Here is a 22367-nt window from a genome sequence, read left to right as displayed (position 1 = left end):
ATAGTGGAGCTTTAAATTAAAAAACAAAACAAAACAAAACAAACAAACCCACACAGTGCATCTCAAACCCTCAACTTTCTTCAAGTTTACAGAAAGGCCGTTTCTGCTTTGTACCACTACAGAGTGTTTGTTTAAAGGAGCTGTAGACAGAATGAGACAGAATGCCACATCCCCCATACTGGAGACACTGTCCAGGAAGCAAGCAGCACAGCCACACACGCTTTGCAAATGGCTCAGCAAATCAAAGATCCAGGCCATCTGCGGTTTCCTGTCCGTGGGTGAGCGGGGACAGGACCTGCCTCCCTGGACCTCGGCAACTGTGCTGGGGCCAGCCATGGCCGCCATCTGCATCCACACGACAGGTGAGCTTCCGTGAGTCCCTGCCTCCTGTCTCAGCGAACACAGAAATGTCCTCCCCACAACACCTCGTCTTCCTGGAGCTCATGTAACGGAGGCAAAATCTGGCACGGACCGAGTTACGGAGAGAGCAGCGTCTGCCTCCGGGGTCTCTGCATCCTCCTTTGCACACACCTGTCTCTGCCGTGCCCCCGCTGTCCTTTCCCACCTGGGTTGGGGCCAGAGCCTCCCAGAGCTGATCTGTTTACACCTTCGTCTATCCTGAACACAGCGGCCAGAATGACACTTTCCCATTCAAGTCTGACCATGCAGCTCTTCAGCTCGGAGGCCTGCAAAGGGGCCATGCATGACCCGGCCTGCCCAGGCCTCTAACCTCACCCCCTGCGCCTCACCCTGCCTCCCACGCTCCCGCCACCTGCATCCTTGCTGCTCCTCAGTCACCGCCAGAGTCCCAGCTCACAACTTTTGTACTTGCCGGTCCCCCTGCCTGGAACTCCTCTCAGCCCCCCATAACCTCAGGGCTTCCCTCTTTCGGGCTTCCTGAGGCCTTTCCTGACCACCCTACTGAAAAGGGCAGTCATTAATCCCGCCCCCACTGGAATTCCATACCTCCTATCTACATCCACTATTTATTTTACTTACCTATTTCTCCATTGCGCCACCCCCCCACCACCACCATACACACACACCAGAATATAAGCTCTGTGAGAGGAAGGGCTTTGTCCCCCACGTCTAAAACAGTGCCTGGCACAGTAGGACCTTAAATGTTTGCTGAATGAAGACAGGAACAAGGGGATGCCATTTAAGTGACCTCATCTCCCTAGTCACAGAAGAAAACCATCCAGAAATCCATGTACAGTAAGGTTGGATCACTGTCCCCTTCCCTGACCAGCACCATCAGAAATAGCACACTGTCTTTGCTGCATTTCAAATGACAAAGGCCAGTGCTTAACACAGAGGGAAAGACCTCTACAGCTGGAGGTCGATGCCACAGTGAGGGGATCCGTTTGGGCAGCGAGCTCTGCTTGATGCTCAGGGCCTGCCCACGGCATCTGCGCGAGGCCAGCCTCCACGGTGACAGAGGAAAAGGGCTGCGTGGGTCTCTGCGTGGGCGGGGAACTCTGGCACCTCAGACCTTGTTAGCCTGGGAAGCGCCAACTGAGCGTGACCTGAGCACCTGGCCATCACCGCTGTGATCTTTATGAGCAAAGAGCAGGGGACACGGTTCCCCTTCTACCCCTTCCACCAAAGCCGAGCTGTCCTAGTTCATTCTCATTGGGCATCAGGGCCAGATGACAGTCACTTTCAAAATATGTCACTTCTATAGTGACCTAATGGTGGGTGATACATTTTAAATTCTATCACGAAATTAAAAATATATATAACATCTAATAAAAATTTTTAATTTTGGATGTAAAATACACATACACACACACACACACACACACACACACACACACACACACACAGAACGCAGGAGCGGAACCCTGAAGTCCTCTTTTGCAGCCCTGCCTTCCTCCCACGGCAGTCGCGAGACCGGGGGGGTCTGTCACTCTCCTCGGCCGTTTCCTGGGCTGATCACCAGAGTGCTATGCCAGACACAGTCTGACATCTTTTCAAAAATGGCCACATCTCATCAAAGCCAGAGCTGCGCACACTCCTGGGCCACGCGGGAACAAAGAAAGAGGCATCCACGCTGTGAGCTCTGATGGATTTCTAATCGCAGTTGCCTGAAGCCTAGCACAGCAGAGCTGCCGACATGCCTTCCACCGCGCCCTCCACGGTTTGAGCCAAATTAACAGTCAGATCTGAACTGTTATTCGGATGATGATGCGTGTGGCCCTGTCCTCTGAAACCCATGCTACGTCAGATCACGCTGTGCTGTCCGCTCTGACAGCTGTTTAAAGAAAGGACGGATGGGACCGTAAAGCATGCCCGCCCCGTGACATTTTAGACAACAAGCCATCTTCGGCTCTTACCGCCATTGTTACTGACAAGAAAAAAATTCTGCGATGTCCTAAATTAAATGACAGCGGGCAGAAGGGGGAAAGGAAGAGACAAGAGAGGCTGATCGGTAAACAGCTTCAGGCCAAAATCACAGAAGACCGCTCACATTCCTGAATGTACGCCGAGACTTGACATTAACTTCCAGGTGACGACTTCCACAATTACCTAGAGACAACAGCTGAATGGCCAACCACCAGGTGCCGCCCCACCTGGCTCACGCATGAACTTTCCAGCCAACCCAGGACAGCAAACACATCTTCCGTAAGGACTATCCCAGAATGGGCTCTGATTCACCAGATCCCACCTCCTTCATCTATGGCCAGTGTAAAAGCTTCCACAACAACTAACGTCTTTCCTCCCCAGACCTTATGTATCAGAGAGCCCCGTCAACTCCAGGACAGATGTGATGCCTTCTCCAGCTAGCCCTACGGCTGCTGGTTTAGACTGCATGCCCCAGGACCTGGACCCTTTCTGGCTATCCTGTGGTTCAATTAAACCCTTTCTTTTAGAAAAGATTTTGGCCCATGAACTGTTTTAACATATCTTCAGCATTTTACATTCATCTGATCAGTGCCCCCAGGAAGACTGACGGGCCATTAGAAATTTGAAACGAAATGGAAGTTCTAGGTTCTGCCATTTCCTGCAGTCTTCAAACAAGCAGGGACACAGCAGAAGTTCTGCATGCTTACGTCAAGGTCACCAACCCCGAGGATGCTAACCCACTGCTCGGTCTCACCGTTCTCTGTGGCAACAGCATCAGATCCACCTCCTTCCTGAACCTCGGTCTTTCCTTTGTAAGTGCTGTGCGCCCACACTTCCCTTCTCCCCACCAGCGAGCTGCTCCTGCTCCATCTCCTCCTTGGCTGCCTCCTCCTCTTCCCTGAGCCTCTCCTCGTGAGGTGCACCAGCCAGTCCCACAGCCTGCATCCAGACGACTCCTAATGTTCTGCCCCACACCTGGCCTCTGGGCCACGGGCTCACAGCCCCACTTTGCCTTTCTGGTGCCTCCCTGGGAGGGCCAAGGGACATTATCGGACATCAGATGTCCAGGTCGCACCTTACGTGGATGCTCCGTTGTAGTAAACGATGCCACCCTCCACCCAAAGGCCTTTGGCCCAGTTTCGGGATCTCTCTTTCGCTCAACCTGCTCACCGAATCGAGCGACAAGCCCCGCCCACGCTGCCTCGACAACGTTCCCGGCCTCGCCGTCTGCCCTGAACTCCGGCCTCAGCCTCCGTACCGGGCTCCGCTTCCACGCCTACCCTTGCGCCACGCGTCCCGCTCAGTAGCAGGGGAAGGATGCAGACCAGGTCTCTCCTCCACTTACACCCTTTGGCGGCTCCCGACCACTTTAAGAATAAAGTCACCTTCCACGAGCATGTTAAGGGCTCTGTGATGGGGAGCCCACCTCCTCTGCATCCCCTCGCGGGCGCCCCCCACTGGCCCCGCCCCTCCTCACCCCCAGCTCTGTGGCTTTCCCGTGTCCTCCGTTTGAGCGCCTCTCCGGCTGGTTCCTCTTCATCCTTCTGGGCTCAGCCTCCCTGTCACCGTATTAGAAAGGCCTGTGCTACCTGCCACGCCCCGTCATGTCGCTCTGTTAATTCGGCGTCCTCAGCGCGCTTGCCACGATCTCATTACCTGGCCTGTTTGTCACTTGTCTGTTGCCTGCCTCGGCTACCAAGAGTCAGCTCCCCCCGAATGGCTTGCTTCCCTCCCTCACTGCTGTATCCCCAGTGCCAAATACAACGCCTGGCACATAGTAGGGGCTCAAGAAATAGTCACGGAGAGAATAAGTAACGTCAGGCACCAGTAAAAAGCCGGGACTCTTTTTTTCGGTTATTTTCACACTAGATCGTGGGCACTCCTTTCAGCAAATTCTTCCGGCATCTCATGAAACGATGCTTCTTATTCACGTGGTGAAGATAAACGAGACCGCTTGCTCTTGAGTGTGCGTTGTAACAGAGCTGTTAGCGGTTATTAATTACACACCGCCAGACCGGCAGCGCGATGCAAAGCATCAGTCACGCCCTGATGGGCACGGCCACGCGGCAGCGCTGGTGGACGTGTGAAATGAGGGTGAACTAACCAACAGGCCCCCCCACCAGGGCAGACGTACAAGCCCGACCCAATAGAAACCCACTGTGAACCAGCCGTGACCTGGGTAACTGGGGGGAGAGACCGGCGTGCCCCCTGGTGGCTCCCTAGGCACCGGGCTCATGCTCCCATCTTCACAGTCTGGGGCTCTTCCCAGCCTCTGCACCTGTCTTCAGTGGGGCCCTGCCTCCCTCACAAGGTGTGCTTTCTGGTGCTTTACTTTCCGCTCCTCTCCAACTCTCCCCCTCCCCCCTCGGTCCAGTTTCACCCAGGTCCTTGGCCTCTGTCCAGACCGCCTCTGACTGGTCTTCCTGCCTCTGGTACGCGGCCCGCAAACACCCAGAAGTTCCTTCCTAAAGGGCAATGCGGAGCCCTTCACACCCCCCCCCCCACCCCGTGGGTCAGCTTAACATCGATTGAGCCAGGTCCGACAGGCATTAGAGGGGGAACCAGACACCTCTGTCAAGAAGGAGGGCAGCTTAGAGGGTGTTAATGCCCCCCCCCCCACAACGGTCAGCTCTTCGGTCGGCAAATAGTCTTTCGCAAGCAGCCGCCGCCTCCTCCCACCTCACTGCCTGCCGCTCTCCTACCTGCGCCTCTGCCCAGAGCTTTCTATCACTCCCCGCCTGCCCCCTCCCCCCCTTAAGGTCTTCGGGCAAACGTCATCTCCTAATGGTTCTGACTTTTTAACCCAGAGTAAGTTCCATTCCTTCTCCGATGTCCAGCTGCTCCTACGCACTACTACTGGAGTTCTTCCCTGTTGCTTTCATTTTATTTAAATTGTTTCGCTTTATCTAAATTGTTCATTTTCTTACCTGACTCTCCCCCTAGGCAATGAACCTTGGGGACAAGTCTATCTTTAATTCACCTTTCTCCCCAAAAGCATCACACACTACCTGGCACAAAGTATGCCCTCAATAAAAATTACGTTCCATAAATGTGAGGCGGCTCCATGAGATGATTAGGCCCTGGTTTCCTTGCTCCGATTAGGTCGGCTCTGCAGCTCAGCTGGAGTTCTCAATTATTAACAGCCTGTGCCCAAGCAGGAGAGGTGCCCGCTCCCTGGCTAGAGCAGATAATGCCATCGCTCAAGCCGCCTCCTTCCAATTCTCTCTTCCCACATCCGTCAAGACAAAGGACCCCGGGTCCCCAATCTGGCTGCATCGACTCTAAACCAGGTAAATCTCGTTTAATACAATGCCATCGTAACTCCAAGAAAAGCATCTGCTTTTCAAATGAGAACAGGCTACACCTGCCTTTGCACCTGCAGAGACTGCCATGATGGCAGAGGGGCTAGGCTCTTCCACGAACGTGCCCCAGAGACCCTCTGAGCTCACGTCCCTCCCTCCCCACCCACTTCCTCTCATACCCCCCTGAGCCCACGTAGCCCTGTCACACCATCCGCCTTGGGGGGGCCTCTTTGCCTGGGCAAGGTGAGGCGCATTCGGTCACCAAGACATGGTTTGGAAGAAGGTAAACGAAACGAAAAGCAGGACTGCTCTGCAAGAGCAAGTGGAGCACATTTGAGACTGTTGCGTTGCATGTAACAGGAGCAGACGAAGAAACCCAAAGAGAGAGAGAGAGAGAGAGAGAGAGAGAACAAAGAAAATGGCGGAAAGCAAGACCTGGGATGTTGAGGCAGAAAATAAGTTTTTAAAACAGTCCTCCTGACAGTACGGCCTTGCACAGTCGTCTTCACTGTACTGTGACCCCGCGCCATGACCCCAAAACACGAACGGGCATCAGCAGCCCGATGTTAGCGGGACTTACCAGAAGGGAGAGGAGCAGGGCCACAGCGGGCCAGCTTGGTCGGCGAGGGAAACAGCAGCCCCAGGGCCGACGGCGGGGAGCAGCGAAGCCGGCTTCATTCTGCCAACCCGCGAAAAACTGCTTGTGTTAATGAGCACACACGACGGAGCATTAAGATACCTTATTCCCCAACGGTTGAGACTTGCAGAAACTTTTCTGTCCGGAACCACTTCAGGAAGAACGGAATACCCCACTCCTACCTGGGAGATCCGGGGCATCTGGGAAGCAGCCCGGATCTCCATCCCAGGGGGCAGTGCTGCAGATAACGAGGTGGTGGGTAGAACATCCTACATTTCCCTTAACCCTGTAGTTTCCAAGGAAACAGGGCGCTGAGTCCGCCCTCAGCACTGGCTGTCGTTAATTGCTTTATACACCGCCCTCCCTCTCTTGGAGCCCATCAACACGGCTTCATTTGAATGTTAGCTCATCCCACCATTGCCCCAAGGCCTGTGAGAAGCTCCTTGCTTCCTTCCTTTGGGGAGGCACTCTCGAATCACCTGGTGCTCTCTCCAGGTTGGAACAAGTCGGTCAACCTCACTGCAGAAACACAGCTGTCCCTGGTGGGGCCCAGAGTTGTCCACCAGGCATTCCAGGGACAGTGGGCCCTGAAAATACATGGAAAGGGAGGAATGAGCTTAAGACTTACGGTGCTCTGGGCTATATAGATAAACACACACACACACACACACACACACACACAGAAATTAAGTGTAGTAGGGAATCACTGAGGGTTTCTGGAGTCAGACAGTCCTGGGTGAAAGTTCCAGCCCCCCATTTTCTAACTGGGCACTACCCAACCTGTCTAAGCTTTTGTCCAATTCTGTGAGATAATGCCTGAGAAACGTGTCTTACAGTACCTGTCATATATTAACCACTTAATGTTAACTATAATTATTTGCAAACTAGGAATCGATACGAATATGAAATGGAAAGAATCGTGAAAACTAAAAATAAAAACTTCAGCTCTACTGAGGCTGTAGGATTTGGGTGGTTTTCTTTTATATCCTATATAGTTTTCCTTTTATTGTGTTGTTTCCTTTTTCTCCTGGGCTCACGGGCCACAGACCTGCTTCTTCTGCAGATTTCCTCATCTTGGTAAATGGAAAAACTCCGTTCTTTCAATAGCTCAAGTCAAAACACCTGGAGTCATCCTGCATCCTCTTCCCGCCTCACACCTACATAAGCAAATCCTATTGGCTCTCATTCATGACCCCACCCCCTGCCACCATCTTCGCTCTACATCCTTATCCAATCGAGCATCACCGCTGGCCTCAGGTGCATCCTAACTTGACTTCCGGCTTCTCCCATTCCTCCCCTACAGTGCATGCCCCGCTCGGCAGCAGACTTTTAACATGTAAACTCAATTGTACCTTCTTCCAATGGCATCCACCTCACTGAAACCTTTACACTCACTTATAAGGCCCTATACAAGCTGGCCCTGATTACCTCCTCGAATCTCTCTCTCACGCCTTCCTTTTTCATTATTTCACACCAGCCACAGGGCCTTTGCATGTGCTGTCTGCATTGTGTGGAGCAACCTCTCTCTGGATTTCCACATTTTTACTTCCTTCAAGTTCATGCCCAAGTGTCACCTTACAGATGTCTCCCTGACCATTGTGTGCGTGTATGTACACACACACACACACACACACACATAAGTGGCAAATTATTCCACTCCCACCGGATAATACAAACATTACTCGTATTCTACTTTATTTCCCAGAGCATCTATTGCCACAGCATAGTTACTTTCTATTGGTTTATTTCCCACCCTGTCACTAGAAAAAAGATTCCACTCGATCAAGGGCTGACTTTGTTTTGTTCGCTGCTCTATCTCCAGCATGCTGGCATTAGGTAGCTCTTTGATTAATATTTTTCGATAAACTAACTATGAATGAAATCAAAGATTTTAACGGGTATTAATTCCCGTGTACTCCCGAGTAATAAGACAATGTCACTTTTCCTTTCCATCGCATGAAACAAACAATAGAAAAAGAATAAGTGATTTTTCTCCCTTACACATTCAGGCCAGGGATTCTCTCACTTGCCTCTGAACAGAGAAACAGTGGTCTTTGAAGAATTCTCCAAAGGTCAAGGGCTCACACGTCTGTGTTTGCACACACACAGAGACACCTGCCTACTGGGGTGCAGAAGAAAACCTCACCGAAGAAGGTGGGCAGCCTATTGCCAGGTGTCCATGAATGGCGGCTACAATTCCCGCTAATTTAAGAACTCTGAATCACCTTGCTGGGTGACCCCTCAGGGCTAGTCGAGAGTCTTCGTGCAGTGGTTCTCAAACGGCAGTCCCACTGCGTCCTTGACCCCACCAGACCCACTGACTCAAGTTGTGGGAGGACTGGGCCCGGCCCTCTGCGTTTTAAAACAGGCCGTCCAGGTGATTCTGATGCACTGAAGTTTGTGAACCACTCATCTTAATGGATAAACAAGAGCTGATGAGCAGAAGAGAAAGCATAAAAAACTGGTGAGACTGTCAAGTGCCACGTTAGGTCTAACGGTGAGCTCTGACTCGAAGGTATCGAGCTGCATAAGACCGAAATAACTCCACGGGGAGGGGGGCTGTCTCTCTCTGGAGGGTGGAAATGCCAGTGCTTCCCCATCACTGATCTCTGACTCCGACCCAGCTGTTCCTGTCAGGCTGGTGTGAAATGAATTAACAATGTCACCAGCTTCCCAAGGAACAGGTGTCTCTGCCATCACCGCAAACCCGTATCGCCACCTGCACTAATTGGGCTGCCCTCGTCGGGCACCTTAACAACCGCGGGACCTGAGTGGGTCCTGGAGATGGGTCTCCCTCCACAGGCTCAGAGCTGCCTTCGCCCCGCTCCCAGCCCATTTCAGCCCAGTATACGGGAAATATGGGACGCCTAGAAATATAGGACATTGCTGAAGTTTGTGGGAGGAGAAATAGAATCCGGGCCTTCTGCTGATTACACGACGCTTTTAGGTCCTAGCCACCATAGCCACCCACACTGCTTCTGGACCCAGGAGCCAGTGTTATTGCAGATCACTCAGAGAAAGGCGCAGATACTTCCCAAAATGCCACTCATCGGTTCGAGCGCCATGATGCCTTCCCATTGCTCTTAGAATGAAAAGCGAAATTCTAAAGCCCTCACCACCGCCGCCGGCATCGACAAAATGCAAACGACCCAGCTAAAATACGGCAAAGGACTTGAATAAACCTTTCTCCACAAAAAAAGTATACAGTGGTGAATAAGCACAAGAAAAGATGCCGGACATCACTAATCATTAGAGAAATACGAATCAAAACCACAGCGCAATATCACTTCACACTCATTAGGATGGTTATTATCAAGAAACAAAACAGAAAATTGTAAGCGCTGGCGAAACTCTCACACATCGCTGGCGAGAGTGTAAAATGGTGCAGCCACGGCGGAAAACAGTATGATGGCTAATCGAAGAATCAAACATAAAACTACCGTACGATCCGGCAGGCCCTCTTCTTGGTATCCACCCAAAGAATTGAAAGCAGGGACGAGAACAGGTATTTGTACACCAATGTTTAAGCCAATATTATTCACAACAGCCACTGATGGATGAATAGATAAACAAGATGTGCTATACGCGTGCAATGGAGTATTATTCAGTCTTAAAACGCAAAGAAATTCTGACAGCTCCGTACGGCATGGGTGGACCTGAAGGCCTGCTAAGGACCATGAGCCAGTCCCGTAAGGATGAACTCTGTGTGATTCCACTTGTGTGAGGCGCCCGCAGTAGTTGAAATCATAGAGACAGGAAGTGAATTAGTGGGAGCCAGGGGCTGGGGGAGAGGGACAGGGAGTTAGTGTTTAACGGGGACAGAGTTTCGTTTTTGTAAGATGAAAAGAATTCTGAAGATGGGTGGTGGTGACAGCTGCACAACAATGTGAATGTACTTAATGTCACTGAACTGCACACTGAAAAATGGTTAAAATTGATGTTATGGATATTTGATCACAGTGAAAATATTCTAAATCCCAAACCCCTCTCCTAACCTGATGCCTACCCATTTCTTCACCACTCTCTCAAGGGATGTTGCTCCATCCCTTGCTCACCATGCTTATTTTTATAAGACATCTTATTTTTATTTCAGCTCCTCAAACATGCCAAGCTCTTTCTTGCCTCAGAACATTTACACACACTTTTCATCTGACAAGAACATCCTTCCCTCCATTCTTTGCAAGGATAGGTTCTCATAATCCTTGGAATCCAAGGCAGAAACTGGCTAGAGGTCCACCAAGCTGTTCTCTCTTCCTCCTGGACACACAGCTAGACTTCATTTCCCAGCATGCCTTGCAGCTTGATATGTCAAGTGATGGTGAATTAAAATAGCATGCATCACTTACAGGCTTGCTAACCCCTTTGGAAAAACCACGATGCAGAAGAGCATGGTGACAATGGAAGTGATGTGTTGAAAATCGAGGAGCCACAAGGTGGAAGGGGCCAGGGGCCCTGAACCACTGTATGAAGATGAGCCACCTACTGATTGATGAAACTCATTTGAATTTTACCATTTTGGAGCATTCCTATTGTGGTTAAAGCATCTAGTCTTACTCTAATACAAATCTCGGACCAGGACGTTCTCTTTCCCAGCTGTCCCTCACTCCATCGTCTTCTGTGTCCCCGTGTTTGTTTCTTGCCGTCTTCTCATAGCTTGTAACTGATTATTTCATTTTAACACACTGGTTTTGGTATGTTTCCCCGCTAGCTAGTAACCTTCTTTGATATGCCGAGCATGTCTTCTTTTGTCACTGCATTTCCCAGTGCCTAACGCCTTAATAAACATACACTGTATGGACGAATGAAGGTCCAAATTTCAGCCTAGGACCTTGTCCACTCTGTTAGGTTCACCTCTGCACTCATGCCATTTTACAGAGCACGTCTTCGTCCGTCCTCTCCTCGATGATCTCAGAGACTTTTGAAACTCACACACATTCACGTTGAAACCTTTGACGGATCGTTTTGTAATGCCACGGGTGACGCCGTCTGTCCCCCACCAACTGGGTTCCTCCAGGGTGTATTTGCCTTCCCAGTGTCTAGCCCATAGTCGACAGTCAAATAAACGAAGTGAGTGGATTTGTCAGGGGAAGGAGTGGAGACTGGTCCCATCTCAAGCTGGAGGCAGTACCGCCAAGTTTGGCCTGTTCCCCGTCTAGACGAGTATCGTGAGTCACCACGTCCCAGGGATGGAGTGTGGTCTGGGAGACCCCTGGCCAGGGGAGCAGGAGACGTGGGCTCAGAGCCCAGCCTGTCCCCAGCTCGCCGTAAGTCACCTCATCTCCCCAGGACTCAAATCTCTTATCTGTGGAATGTGGGATTTGTGCTAAACATTGTCGAAGGACTGTTTTAACTTAATGACATTATTTAAACATGAGCAGCCAAGGAAGAAATAAAGAACAATGCCCTATCTGTGCTATTTCAGAAGACGCTAACCACATGTGACAATGGGGAACTTGAAATATGGCTGGCCCGGGCCAAAATGTGCCATAAGTATAAAATGTGCACTGGATTTCAAAGACTTGGGATTTCTAAAAAGCATGTAAATATGTCATTCATAAATTTTTAGATTGATTATACATAGAAATAATAACATTTTTGATATATTAAGTTAAATAAAAGATACATTAATTTTACCCATTTCGTTTGCTTTTTTTTTTTTAATGTAGTTATGAGAAATTTTTAAATTATACACGACTCACATTGAAGACAGCACCAGTCCGTGCCATTATTAATAACCTAACCCAGCTACATAATCCAAACTCTAATGCATAAATCATTGCCCCTAAATTCTTTTTGGGGTTCTCCGGATTCATTGTCAAATAAATCCAAACCACATTCACTAAAGTGGAATTATCCATAATGAAACTTCGATATAAATGTGCCCTCACGTAGATGTTATGCAGTCACGTTGCAATTTGTTTTAGGTTGAAACTATTAGCGAGAAAGAAAACAATTGCAGCCATGGAATAACTGTAGGGCTGAGACAGTCTCGATGGAGACAGTGAAAGACACTGGAAGAAAGGATATGTTTTCTAGATATGGGGGAGCCCTCTCTGCACCCCTAAACTCCAGATGTAATATCTGCATGATGGGGAAAGCAAAGCGACTGACTATCTTTCCTTCGTTTCACTCATTGCAGAAATGACCAGAGTGTGAGCTGAGATGGTGGTTGAGGCCAGGGAGGATTACAGAAAGGAAAAAGAGTGATGAGCAGTGTGGGCAAAAGTAAGTGTCCCCGTGAGAAACGAGAAGCTTGAGGGGAGCACAGAGGGACCAGAGAGAACCCAAGTGAGAGATAATGGAGACGGCTTGCTGGACCAGCAGCCTCGGATCAGCATCACCTGGCAACTTGATGGAAATGCAAATTCTTGGGCTCCCCCTAAGTGGTCAGTGTGGGGACACTGACCACCTGGGCAGGACTTTTCCCCCTTCATAGAGTCTTAGGAACACACTCCTCTGGGGTTCCCAAGGAGTAGATCTCAAAGATTTTCGTGGTAGATCCCAAGCTAGTTATTGTGGGCCCCACCCCACAGGGCAGCTGGAATTACCCGAAGGAACTGAGGAGAAAGGTCCCTCCACTATCATAGTTGGAGCCTGAGTGATCAGCAAAGGCTTCCTCCTACCTTCCTGCCTAACCTTCTCCCCTCCCCAGGGACCTCGGCACCTTCCTACAAAAGGCTGGATGTGTAGAACTATGAATGTAGCACTTTCCAAATGAGTTACTCTGACAACAGGATGTTAAAAATAACTTGTCTCTGAGTGTTTTGTAGTTTTCTGAGCTCGGTAACCAAGCACCAGAGGTAACAGGGATAGAGAGTAATACCCAGCCAAATCTGTTTTTCATAGCATGAGCGTTGTCATAATTCTCATTCGCCTGTTAATGGAATTGGAGTCGAAATGTAACACAAATGGGGAACCAGAGCATTTCCCGCCTGAAAGTCACCTCCTCTGGGTGGCTCCCATCCCTGGTCTCTTCCTTTCCACAATGGGAAATTAAGTGTGTGTGTGTGTGTGTGCATTTATTTCTTTAATACAGGTCACTTGCACTTGACCATAAGCTTCCTGGGAGCAAAAATCTTGTCTATGTTTTTGCTTCCGCCTCTCCAGGTGCCTGGCTGATCCTGGGCACTCAGTAAATATCTACTAAAGGGCTCAATATCCAAGAAGTGCTTTATAATTATGAAATCACCCCAAGACTCGGTTCTCCAATTTTGTGTGTGTGTGTGTGTGTGTGTGTGTGTGTGTGTGTGTGTGTGTGTGTGAGAAAAGAAAAGTGGGTCTGTAGAAGTCTTGCAATCAAGAGCAGGGGACAAGTGAGAGAAAGGTCAGGGCTCAGAAAGCTTCAGCTCCGTTTTGTCCACTACAGCTCAAGACACGGGTCAAAGGGCCTACGAGTGGGAGTTGGGATGGAAACTCCACCTGGCATGAAAGGGAACGGGAGTGATTCTGAGGAAAGAAGCCTTCTAGCTGTCGTCGACTCATGACCAAGAAGGAGATGAGAGAAAAACTCTGGAAATTAATTTAAAGGGGGCGGGGGGGGGGGCGTGGGGGGAAGCTAACTTTCATGGTGAAATTTTCCAAAGACGAATTAAGGAACAAATTCTTTCCTGATTGAGGACTAAGTTGCGTCAATGCACAACCGCATCTCCAGTGCCGATTTCATCTTCTTGTCCACAGTCGCGTGGACAGCGCTTGCCCGTCCCTTCTCGGTCTGCGCTGTGTGGTGACCTGAAAGCCATGACCCGATGTGGCCGTGACCTGTGTTGACACGACACCATTAACCAGCAGGGATCCCCATGCTGCGGACGGACGACTCACTGACTGTAACTTTCGCTCACTGTCCCTCCGATTCCACTTCGACCAGAACCCTCTCACCCGAGGACCCTAGAGGAGCGGACGTAAGGCGACACAGATCGGGAACCCCACCCCCAGCAGAATGCATCTCTCTCCTCCGCAGATCTACGATCCCAGTTGTTCAGCTGGCAACATTAGTAGGCCACTTCTCTTGTCCTAAATAAATAAATAAGCTTCGCAGAAAGGAACAGATGGAGGAGAATTTCAAAGCAGCATGTGGGCGTTTCAGGCTCAAATCCCATTAGCAGATAACAAGATTTATAGCAGCCGCTCCCACACGAGCTTTGGAAATTTTAAACTGGTGCGTAATCGATGGGGCTCCCCCTCCCCCAAATTATCTGCATTCAGTTCAGAGACATGATGTCCTTCCACGTGGGATGAACCTCTTTCTTTAAGCTAAAGAGTCCACATCGCTGCCCAAGAAGTGTGCCTTAGGGACAGCAGAGGTGGGAAAGAGGCCGTCAGGTGCGCAGTGCCAGGTACAAGCACTTCCACGACTTCTTAGTTCTCTCTTTCCCAGAGTTGTTGTCCAAGAGGCGGGTTGGTAAACCGGAACTTTGCTTCAAAGGGCAGAAGACTGCAGCAAGCATGTTCTCGGTAACCCACAGCACATGGCAGCCTTGTTTCAACAAACGAAATAGCCTAGGCCCAAGTTAACATCAAAAAAATTAAGAGGCACCACTTGGCACTCCAGCGGAGGTGTTGACACAGTTAAGAAACCACGCAGAGAGAAATGAGATCACTCGGGGACAGTCAGGAAAGGAGCTGGAAGAGATCCCAAGAGTCCCTGGCTGGGGCGGGGAGGATGTATGAGCTGCGCCCCCAGAAGGAGCTGTTGACTGGAAGCCATTGTAAGAGGGACTGTGTTTACTTGATTGTCACCTCCACCCCCAACCGAGTCTGACAGGAGTGTGAAACCTGAATTACCCTAATTGCAAGTGCTAGGGTAGAAAGGAAGGTTCTTAATAAGTTCGCTGACTGCCCTAACACTCAGGATAGTCAGGGATAAAAATCCATAAAGCCTATCGCTCAAAGTCAAGGACTTTGAGCCCTCGACATGGGCACAGGCCTCACAGTGCATGTCTCCTAATGCATGTCTCACTGAATCACTGGCCTCCAGAAAGGCAGAGGCAAGTGAAGTCAGTTAGTAACCAACTCAAGTGGTCACTAGAACACAGTAACAAAGTCAGTCAGTGTTCCAGGGGCATCTTAAAACCCCCAAAAAGCAGGACCCATGCTTCGCCCTGATATGCCAATGCTTTCAACCGATTTCAGCTTAAACTTCCGCCAAGAAACCTTCCCTGACTTCCCCTGATGCGGTTAGGTCTCCCTGCTACATGTTCCCAGAGCACCCAGTTCTCCTCTACTGCATTTCACCCACCTGTAATCATGTATGTAACTAGTTGCCATTACATACTTACTGTCTATCTTTCCTGCTAGACTGTGAGTTCTGTGAGGGGGAAAAGTCTGTGTTTCTCATCATTTTATCCCCAAAGTTTAAAAAGTATCTGTTGACTAACTCTGAGCTAATGGTCAAGACCAGTTTAAGCAGTGTTTATTAAATAAAGAACTGACTGAATAAAGTAATGAGTCGATTAGTCGACAGCATTTAATGGAAGAGGGGAGCTTATGAGATTCCTTCACACTGGGGAGCATTTACTGTGAAGAGAGAGGGCGCCAACCACTGGTCATGTACTGTGAGATCCAAAAATGGAAATAGAGCTTGGTGGGCGGGGTGGGGAAACTGACCTTGAAAAAGTCCAATGAGGAGCCTCGGTTAAAGGTGATGAGCCAAAAACTCAACTTCGGCACTTGTCAAAGGCGTATTTCCCCAATTTGATGTATCTTCAGCAGCTCCGGGTAAGCAAAGAACGTCTTGATATGTTTTGTTTGCTGATCTGGCTCCCTTGGGAGAACTAAGGTGTCACTTCTAGGGATGATTGCTTGTGGGGTTAGTAACCCTGATGGGCATTAGTCAAGACTTCAGAGCATGCGCTGCACTGTGTAAAAGACATTGAGTCCTAAGGACCACACAAATCCTGGAAGGACTCCACTCACACCACCCAACACATGTACACATTATTTACTAGGCTATATTTATTCTAGAACATGATAGCCCTAAGCATGTGAGGTGATTATAGCAAGTGCCCTATATTCATTACATAACCTAGACCTCCTTCTTTTATTTAGGTAAAATCAATCAGAGTCCTAATTGGATACAGATGGACAAATCCATATATAAGTTCAGTGAAGCTGTTGTGTCTGATTTAAGAGGAGTGGCGGGGAGGGGTGGTATGCATTTTCTCGGTCCCTCAGATCTGCTTACTGGCAGTCATAAGACCCGGTTTCGACATCTTGAGTTCTGGTGGCTGAACACATCCTGGCAGTATAGTACTCTCATGCGGGCTAAAGGACAGGTTCGACTGTGCTCATTTTTGACCGTGTAAGCTCTCCGAGGTCCCCCTAATCATTCAGAGATGGAGAGATCCCCAAGAAGGACTAGGCTTCCCACCTCTCTTCTGGTGAGAGCCATGAGAGGATGAACATTTAACGTCGTGGACATAAACAATATCTTATTTGACCTATGCACCTGGCTCTCAAGGAGGAAACAAATCCTGGCTTCTGAAAGATTTTTTTCTGAGCAATGAGAGAATTGACCCAGCTTACATTTGTGTGGTCAGTAAAATCATAGAAATTTGATTATTAGTGACTATAGTCAAGTTCCTATGGCAGAGTTTACAAGTTTAAGAGAACAAATACAATTTCCTTTAACAACTATTTTTTAACAAACTTTGAGGTTTATGCAGGAGACACAAGCTCTCCTTCAAAGTATTCTATGCCTTTCATTAGTCAAAATTTAGGAAGAACTATCTTGGTATCTACAAACATCAGAGCATGTAAAAATTTCAACTAAAAGATGAGGTTTCTTCCTTTGGCCAAGGGTCATTGGTCCACTGTATTTTATGAACCACCAAATATAAGCACTGCTTAATCTTTGTTATCTTGCTGAGGTATGTAATTGCTTACCCTTACACTTTGAATTCTTGAACCTGTCTTATCGACAAAGTTTATTCTACTTCAAGATTTGACCCCATCAAGGCCATCATATCCTTAATTTTTCTAGTTCTAACCAAGACTGCAATAATGTAATTTTATCATTTTTTTTATTTTATTTTCACAGGCTAGTTTTAATTTCATCTGGGCAATTAAAGGAGACATAGTAATATTGATGTCCCAAGGACTGTAGAACAGTTCATACCTGTTATGTATGTAAGTAGGTGTAATATTGTATTTTCCACTAATCGACCCTCATCGCATGACTTTGTGGAAAAGTCCTGTTCTACATCCACATGGCGTCAGGAGAGCTGAGAAAAAGGACTCAGCTCCCACCAACGATCTGTGAAGTGTTTTGTTGGGGTCAGGGTAGCGAGAACCTGTATCAGGCTGTGTCTTAGACCCGGAACACGTTATGTAAGAAAGGGCCCCTGGAACCTAATCGACACAATGCTCTGTTTTAAGCTACGGGCTGGCTTGCTCCCTGTCTCTCTCTTGGAGAGCAGCATTCTAACCACGCTCTTCTTTCTCATTGTCACTGTCCTCCAAGATGTCCTGATTTCCCATCACTCTGTTCCTTTTCAGTGGCAAGCCTAGGAAAATGCACGAGGTCAGTGCCAGTCTCCTTACCCTCTCTCGCCGATGGCCCCTCTCACCATTCCTCACGCCACTCAAATGTCCAATGCCCTCTATCTCCCTTCTTCATCCTTCCAGCAAAACCTACCCCCAGGAAGTGGTCTGATCAATGCATGCAGATATAAGCAGACACATCTGCAAACAGACGAGCCAGCTACCCCACCAATGAACAAGGAACAGCCTTAAGTCAAAAGAATGATCCTCAGCTGGTCAAATCGCAGGACTTGTTGACCTGGTAGCCATGAATGGATGTCCTGGTGACCTACATGTCGCACTTCAGGTGGCCCCATACTCTTACCACCTTCTTGCTGGCTTGTCTGATATCCATTTTCCCTACCACCCCGACTCATAGTTTAATTAGTTATCTCGGCTTTGAAATTCCCTCTAAGATCAGAACACCCCAAGCTCAGGCATCGTATAAGAAGAATAGGGTGTAAAAGTCAGCTTCGAAACTTTCTCAGTTTCTAATCATGGCACAACCAGTCCCAGGACTGATGGCATCAATGGTTCCATCTAATTCCAGAGAGTAGAGGGCACAAGCCTGGAGAAACTGTGACTATAAAAGGAGAAGTGTCCAGGGCTCGCAAAATGTGACTGGCAGTGATAAAAAATGGCTGCTACTGACCATAAGCAGCATGGTTTAGATCTGACCCCTCTGCGGGGCATCTCATCCTAATCACGAGTTATTCAGGGGCTGGAACGTTACCACTGCACGCAAGCCAGGGCCCACAGCTGCGCAGCTGATAAAGTCACACCAGGAGCTGGCCAGCCACCAACCTCGCTCCGCACACCGCATGCAGCAGGCTGAGGGGGGCCTGCTGTGTCCTACGTCTCCGCTGCAGATGAATCTCTTTCCCCTCAACTCTACCCATTGAGTCTGGGCTTCGCAAGAAATGAAATATGCAAATCCAAACAAAGCAGAAACCAAGGAATCTAGCAGAGTTTCCTGCCCACTGCAGGATAGTCCCAAAGGAACTTGGATTTGCAAAATCACTCAGGGACCCTAGTGAGACTTCTGGTTCATGTTCATGAAAACACATAATGGAAACCTCCTTTCTCTACGTCAAGTACGTATGCAGCCGTTGCTCTGTTTGTAGCACCTGACACCAAGCAAATAAGAAGTAGGAGAAAAAAAAACAGTAATACAATACATTGAGTCTACTTTCTCTTAAAATTGTAAAAACAGACCATCTCTGAGGATGTATTCTGGGCATAACTTCTCTTGACCAGGTGTTGTGTTCCGAGCCACACGGGAAATCAAAGTGGCCACTCACCGCTAGATGTTGCTTATTTTACAATTATCAAAGGGGAATTTCTGAATAAAGCTCCCGTCACTTGCAGAGCACCTAACACATATACACTTCACCAGGGCAGCACATTTCCCTGTGTGAGCGCATCGGATCTCAGCGAGCTTGCAATAAAGGCAGGAGAGATAAGTGTAAGTCCTACATCTATACAGTGACAACCATGGGCGTCCCGTGATTGACTCAAAAACGCAAAGTTAATAACATATGAAGCTAGGTTTATAACTCAGGTTATGTTACTCTCCCTTTGAGATTTTCCAGCATACCAAGTTGACTTCCCCAAGAATTTTTCAATCTAGCTGTGAAAAAAAATATATATATATATAAATGAAAAATAACCAATGCAAAGTACTATATAAAATATGCCTCGTGAGCAGTGCAGTAAATAGAAGGCAAAGGAAGTAGAGGAAAATAGGCTGGTAGAAGGCTAGAATAGTGATGGAAGACTTCGCAAAGCAGATAGGACATGAGTTGGGGCTTGAAAATACATGGACTAGGTATAGTTGGAGAGGAGAAGTAGGAAATTTTGGTATATGAGTTTAATTAGGGTTATTTAAGGTGCAAAGGAACCATTTGGCCAGCCTGACTATAAAGGGCAATTTGTAGAAAAAAATAATGTGAGAACAGTAACCTAAGTCAGATAGCAGAGGCCACATAGGAAATGGGGGGGTCACAAAGAGTTTCGAATGGGGGAAAAGGTATAAGATCTATCAAAACATTCTAACCTATTGACGGTCTCATTATTTTTCTCTGCAAACGCCATGATTCTAAGGCCTACGAAACAATGTCGGGAGAGAGAGGGAACCAGGAGTGTGGTCAACAACAGCGAGACAGGTTACCTCTGGCCTGAGGTGGCGAGGTCGTGCGCTGAGCTGGAAGTCGTGGAAAAGAGAGGATGGGCCAGGCGGCAAGGGGACTGAGAAGGGACGGCCATCGGCGTTTGGTGATGGATCGTGAACGCGAGTCAAGATGACGGACGTTACCGTTGCCCTGGTCTAGCCCCTGCTCTGCCCCTGATGATCTGAGTGACTCTGGGTCATCAACGATCCATTGAGATTCACGTATTTTCCTTACTCCTCTAAATGTCCTTTTTGCCACATCTCTCGACCCGCACAACGACACCTTCGCTCACCTTCCATGTTTCCCTTTCACTAGCGTGGGACTGACGGCGAATTCGTGAAACGTGACGTTAACTTGGTTGCAGTGAGAAGCCATTTAGCATGCATGTTTAGGCACTTGATGCTACATTTCATAATCTAACCCATCAGTGCCTCTCTTTCTCCAGTGGATCAGCACCTCCTGGTCTCTCTTCCCCTCCAAACAGCCTGGGCTCCGAGACTGATCACCTGAGTTCCTCCCCTCTCCTTTATTTGATTCTCTTACACCCAATCCCTCCTGCCCACTGACCACCAAACCCTCATCTCTGCATCCTTACTATATCCTGCTTCTCTGCTCCCAGAGGCAAAGGGAAAAAGCTCACAATCGTGACGATCGGACAGCATGACCACATCATGTTCTATACCTGAAAAGGGTCCTCAGCTCTGCCAATCGGTCTTTTACCTGTTGGCCAGCCCCCCTTCCCCTCAGTGACGATTCCAGATGACAGCCCTGTCTGCCAGTTAACTTGACAACATCCGTTCCCGTCCTCCATTTTGGCGTCTGTTGTTCGTCCTCTCTTGGGTCTGTCCCTGGCTCTCTTTCTCTCATTCACAGGCTCCTCAGCCTGCACTTCCCTCAGAAGTAGCTGTTTTGCCCTGAACTTGCTTCCCCTGTCTCTGAATAATCTCGTTTACTCCTACACAGATGCTGTACTGGGTTTAATAGTGTCCCCTCAAAAGTCATGTCTTTCCCAGAACCTCAGAATATGAGCTTATTTGGAAATAGGGTCTCTGCAGATGTAATTAGTTAAGATGAGGTCATATGGAGTTGGGTGGGTCCTAAATCCAGTATGACTTGTGTCCTTACAAGAGAAGGAGAAGAAGCATGCATAGAGACAGAATCAGGGAGAAGGCCATGTAGAGATGGAGGCAGAGATTGGCGGGATGTGTTGACAAACCAGGGAATGCCAAGGATTTTAGCCAACCACTAGAATCTAGCACAGAAGCAGGGAACAGATTCTCCCTACAGCTTCCAGTAGGAACCATCCTGCCAAAACCTTGACATTGGGCTTCTAACCCCCAGAACTCTGAGAGAATACATTTCTGTTGCTGTAGGCCTCAGAAAATGAATACAGATGCTGATAACTTACAAAGCGATAGCACCAGCTTAGCCCTCTCCCCAAATCCCAAACTCATGTCCAACTCACCTTTCCACCTGGCTCCTCTCCCTGGATGTCCTACCTGTAGACCCCCACCGCGGAAACCATGATCTTCCCTTCAAAACCTGCCTCTCCCTGTGCCCTTCACTCATTTGGTGCCGCCATCATCCTTCCGGTCACCCAACCTGGAGATCTGGAAGGCAATTTTTGTCTCTCTTTTTCTCTCATAATATTCAGTAACTAAATTCTGGTCTTTATCATCTCTCAACTGAGTTTCTGCAAAATCCTCCTTAACTGGTCTCCCGCCCCCACCCCTATTCTTGCCTCCTCCCTCAAGCCGTTTCTACAAAGCCAAGAGTGTGTCCTCTACAAAGCAAATCTGGCTCTACGATGCTTAACTTACTGAAGAACCCTCAAGGATATCTTAGGATAAAAGCTGTGCTCTGTACTTGGCACAGTAAGGCTCTCCGTAATCTGCCCTGCTGACTTCCGTGGACTCGGCAAGCACTCCCTGCCTTCTCTCCATGCTGTGAGAACCCTGTATGGGCTCTAGGTCCCTGCACCAGTTGACTTGTCCCTCTGCTTTTGCTCACGCACTCAGCGCCTGAACCTGACAAGCCCTTCCACCCTTCCCACCCTTTTCTCCACGGCACCTTTTGCGTCTGACTTGACTCTCTCCCTCAGTCGCCTTCCCCAGGAAGTCTGAACTGACAGACCACTCAGTCCCTCTCTTTCCTGCATTCCACCTCGGACTAGGTTGCACTTAGAACACTTTGAGAATAGCTCAAGCTTTGGACTCTCTATATGGTTTTATAATTTTTTTTTTTACTTTCATGTCTGTTCCTCCCCAGACTATTGACTTCATAAAAATAGAAACAGTGTCTTTCCCATCTTTCTATCTCTGACATGAGCCAGGACATAGTAGGCTCTCAATTTACATTTGTTGAATGACTACATGAGTGAATGAATGAGATCCC

This window comes from Rousettus aegyptiacus, unplaced genomic scaffold (genome assembly GCF_014176215.1).
Source record: "Rousettus aegyptiacus isolate mRouAeg1 unplaced genomic scaffold, mRouAeg1.p scaffold_m13_p_10, whole genome shotgun sequence".
NCBI classification, from domain to species: Eukaryota; Metazoa; Chordata; class Mammalia; order Chiroptera; family Pteropodidae; genus Rousettus; species Rousettus aegyptiacus.
Note: the sequence above shows the minus strand (reverse complement) of the source record.